Raw genomic sequence first — 5,035 nt, 5'->3', positions numbered from 1 at the left:
TGTGTGCGTGAGAGTGTGTGTGTGTGTGTGTGTGTGTGTGTGTGTATAGAAAATGTCATTATCTCTGTATAAAAACCATTACGCCTTTGGAAACTCCTAATAATTATAAGTGTATCAACGTGTGTGTGTGTGTGTGTGTGTGTGTGTTTAATTTAATACTTTCACACTAAATGTGTGTACAGCTTCCCCAACACCGCTGTAAGTTTTCATTGTATGAAAAAAAAAAACAATCTGGACATTCTGCAAAATTTCTCCTAAAGAGAATGACATGGGATTGGGGCAGCCTAAGGGTGAGTAAATTATGGCCAAATTTTCATACAGTTATAACTGGTACAAAAGTCAAGAGAGAAAGCAAAAGTGGGAGAGTTGGTAAAGAAGGGCTGATCAAGACTTATAAGAAAAAGCTGTGAGTGTGTGTCGGCAGTTATACGCCTACGTCCTCCTCACAAACATGGAGGAGGGGAGAGAGGGATGTGGTTCACCACAACAGCAACCGAGGTGACGATCTACCTTAACACACAGAAATACTCACATGTATGCTTACACGTACACATACACACACACAGGTTTGTTTTTGTGAAAAGTGGGGACATCCCATAGGTGTAATGGTTTTTATACTGTACAGACCGTATATTCTATTGCCCTACACCAACCCTACCCCTAAACCTACCCCTCACAGGAAACTTTGTGCTATTTCAGATTTTCAATACACTCCATTCTGTGTGATTTATAAGCGTTTTTGAAAAGTGGGGACATGGGGTAATGTCCTGAAAAGTCACCTTCTCCTTGTAATACCTATGTCATACCCTTGTCATTATACAAATTTATGTCCTCATTTGTCACAAAAACGCGCACACTCACACTCACACACACCATGTCAAACTCCCACGCAGCTCCACAACACCCACAGACACACGTGCTTTCTTCAACATGTTTACAGTTTAAGCCACAAGAACACTTGTGACTGACACACACTTTAACCATACGCCAATAACACAATAACCCCCTACACACACTGTTACACAGCCACAAGGCAATTTATGAAGCGGTACGTATGTGTTATCTCAGTGTTACTTCTCAGAGTTTTCAAGCAGCAGTTCACTATTAGATAAAAAAAGCCCTGTTGAAACACGTCTCACACACATACGTTTGAATTCTCAGCTATTTTTGCCCAGATTCTGTCATTTCTTTTGACTTGATATAAGTACATTCTGCTCTCTGAATGGAAGGCATTTTAAAAAGATACAACTCATCAAATTGTCATAGCAGTCACACCAGATTATTTTTCTCAGTACAATATGAGGTGAATATTATGTCCTCTGTTGGATTTAAATGTCTAAGTGACTCTTTAATAGACGTAATTTCAATGAAGTGCATGACAGTTTTGGAACTTTGGTGCTGTTTATATATTACTTATATTATAAGCATCATTGTTAGTGATTATTTTTGTTTGGAAAAAGCTGTGGAGTTATGAAAGGTTGTTACTTGGGAGATGAGGCCCTTCGGTACGACACCAGAGATAACAAAACACTCAAGAGACCACTGTTAATGTCATTGACGTAATTACTAACAAAAATGTTTGTTGACAGTTGTGTTTTTAGATTTCATCTGCAATAACAAAGATGAGATTAAAAATATGCACCATTATGATAAAACAATTTAATAATCTTGACAAAAGTATGATAAGAAAAAATACTGCGTGTTTGTATGTATGTATATATATGTATATGTGTGTGTTTGTGTGTATATAGGCCTATATATATATATATATATATAGGCATATATGCACACACATAATAACTTTCAAAAGTGTGGGTCAGTAAGAACTTTCAAAGAACTTAATACTTTTATTTAGATAGAATTGCTGTTATTCTGAACGTTCTATTCATTTTGCTGTTTCATTGATAATAAGAAGAAATATTTTTTTAGCACCAAATCAGCATATTACAATGATTTCTGAATGGTCACATGAAACTTAAGACTGGAATAATGGCTGACGAAATTTAGAAATGCAAAATATATTAAAATAGAAATCAATTAATTTAAATTGTTAAATTATTTCACAGTATTATACCGTTTTCATTCTAATTTGGTTCAAACAAATGCAACATTGGAGAAAAGAGAATTCTTTCAACATTAAAAACATCGTTCCGACTCCAAATAAATAAACAGATCTTTTACATTTTTGATAAAAGGTCCATTTATTAAATGCACATTTTAATATATTAGAATATCTGGTTACAATTTGACTCTAATTTTGCACATTATCTAATTGTATTGATTTAATAAAGATGGAATTTTCAGTTGAGATACAATGACTAACACGAATAAATATGACATGACAATTTTGATTATGTTTAAAGGACATTTTCATCAAAGATATAATTTTGAGTTATATATATATATATATATATATATATCACTGCATTTAAGACAATGGTGCTCAAATATACAAGCTTGAGAAACTACAAAATCACTGGGTTTGGGTCTGTGAGATGAAACGTTTACTTTATGCTGAGAAAACATTTCGCTGTCACGGGTACTTAATAAATCAGTTATCAGATTCCAAATATGCGATTACTGCCTGAGCCCTCCGTGTCATCATATTCATATTACTGCACTCAGCAAAACAGCAGTTGCCAAAAGTAAAGTGGTTTGGCCAGAGTGATGGAGAGAGAGCGAGACAAGGAGGGAGGTGGAAGGGAGAAAGATGGAGGAAAAAAAGAAGTAAAACAGGAGAGACAATGTGAGGTGGGAGAGAGGAAGGAAGAGAGAGAAAGAGAGATGACTTGTATTGGCAGTGAAAAACGTGTCCAGAATGATCATATCTCAGTGACAGGGAAGCTACTCAGCAGAAGTGGGGAGTGTGTAAATGATCTGCCCCTGGACACACATACACACACACACACACACACATACACACACACACACTGACCTTGCTCAGTCATAGGGGAAAAAATGAAAAAAACAAAACAAAAAACACTTGAGTTACGATGTGAAATTAAAGGCGATCTACTGCACTTCTCAGTCATAAATCACCATGTAATTACTAGAGTCCATCGATCCCTATCTCTCTCTCCTCGCTCTGCCTCCTCTCTACGTCTCTCTCAACCTCAATCCTTCCGTCATTCGCTCATTTTTGCTTCCCTTTGTCTCATCTCTTTCATTTAACCTTTTACAGTCAGCCCATCTCTCTCTCTAGATGTATCTATCAGTGGGGCAGAAGTGAAGAGGTGGGTGTAGGCTGAGGGAAGATGAGCACTTCTCCTCCTCGAGCGGTGAAGCTCTGCTTTGGTTGTCGAATAATGAATAAGGCCCTGACGTTGCCGGAGGAAACCGCTCTGTTATTATCGACAGCCTCGGCTGCCACCTTTAACTTTGTTACCGTGACTCTATCAAAAAATAAAGCCGTCAAGGTGCATTCAACACTTCAAACATGAAATAATCACCAGAATTTTTACTAAATCACACATAAATAATGCACAAGTATCACACTTAAAGGGATAGTTCACCTAAAAATAAAACCCGGTCATTGTTTACTTACCCTCATGTTGTTCCAAACCTATATGACTTTCTTTCTTCTGTGGAACACAAAATACTTATTTTGAAAAAAATGTCCGTTTAGTTAGTCCAAACAGTAAAAGTCAATGTAGTCCAGAAGACAAAAAAGTCACAAAGTTTTGAATGAGGGTCAATAACAAGAGTGCTGCTGTATTTATTATCAGTAGTATATAGCAACTTAGACTCATTGGAAAAATGTGCCTCTACCAACAAACTCCAAAAACAAACCTATATATACAAATCACTGCCGTTTCCAGCTAAAATGAACACTAAGGGCTGTAAAATAACAATGTTTTTTCCTCTACACAGATATTATGCTTACAATGGCAGATTATTGATCCAAAAGATTTATTTTTGTACGGTTCCTTGCACATTATGACCTCAAAATGCTTTGACCATAGTTCATGATTTGTAAACTCCTCATTTCCTCATTTGTAAGTCGCTTTGGATAAAAGCGTCTGCTAAATGACCATGTAAATGTAAATGTAAACTTTTCTGACATAGTAAACTTGCTTGGTAGCCCACCTGGTACAGTGCTGCACTTGCAATGCAGAGCATTCAGGTATGAGTCACGATAAAAAAAAAATTAATGACTTGTAGAAGCAAGCTTATATGGCATGGATGCTTCAGCAAGTATGTTTTTATTTAATGTTGGTTTTTGTCAACTCTGTCTGTTAAGTTTGCAGTAGTGTTTACTGTAGGTGGTATGTTATTTTCAAATGTGATAGAGCATTAACCTTTTAGCTCCACTCAACTGCTGCTACAGTGGGGTATAGAAAAGAATCACCCCCCTTTAAAATAATCTCATTTTGTTGCTTTGCAGCCTGACATGAAGACGGACAGTTTTTGTTTTATCCAGCTGTATTTACTCTGTGCAACTTATAACATCCAAGTGAAAGATATAACACCAAAATGTCAGAAAAAAATAATAAATAAAAAAACAGAATCAGTGAGTTGCAAAAAGGATCAGCCCCTCCTAAAAATGACTTGTAAACTCAATCAGGTGTATCTCATCACCTTCTCCATGGCACACAAAGCCATTTGACTTGAACAGCTGTGGTCATTTTGATTAGCTCAGCATGAAAAGAGCTTTCCTGAAGCGTTTCAGTCCTTGGTAGTGCAACTGAAGCAAACAATCAACTATGGGCACCCGTCAAAAGACCTCCGGGATAAAGTTGTGGACAGGCACAAGTCAGGAGATGGATACAAAAAAATTCAAAGGCTTTATCATTGCCTAGAAGCACAGTGAAGTCTATTATTAAGAAGTGGAAGGTATTTGGTACAACACAGATCCTCCCTGGATCAGGACATTGATCCAAACTAAATGAAAGAGCCAGGAGGAAACTGGTCAGAGGTGACCAAGAGCTACAGCAACTCTGAAGCAGGAATTTATGACAAAGAGTAGTCATTGTGTGCATTTGACAACAATATCACAAATTCTCCACAAATGTGGCTTGTATGAGAGGGTTGCAAG

This window comes from Sinocyclocheilus rhinocerous, unplaced genomic scaffold (genome assembly GCF_001515625.1).
Source record: "Sinocyclocheilus rhinocerous isolate Xijiao unplaced genomic scaffold, SAMN03320098_v1.1 scaffold1, whole genome shotgun sequence".
Taxonomy (NCBI): Eukaryota; Metazoa; Chordata; class Actinopteri; order Cypriniformes; family Cyprinidae; genus Sinocyclocheilus; species Sinocyclocheilus rhinocerous.
This window is presented reverse-complemented; position numbering follows the sequence as displayed.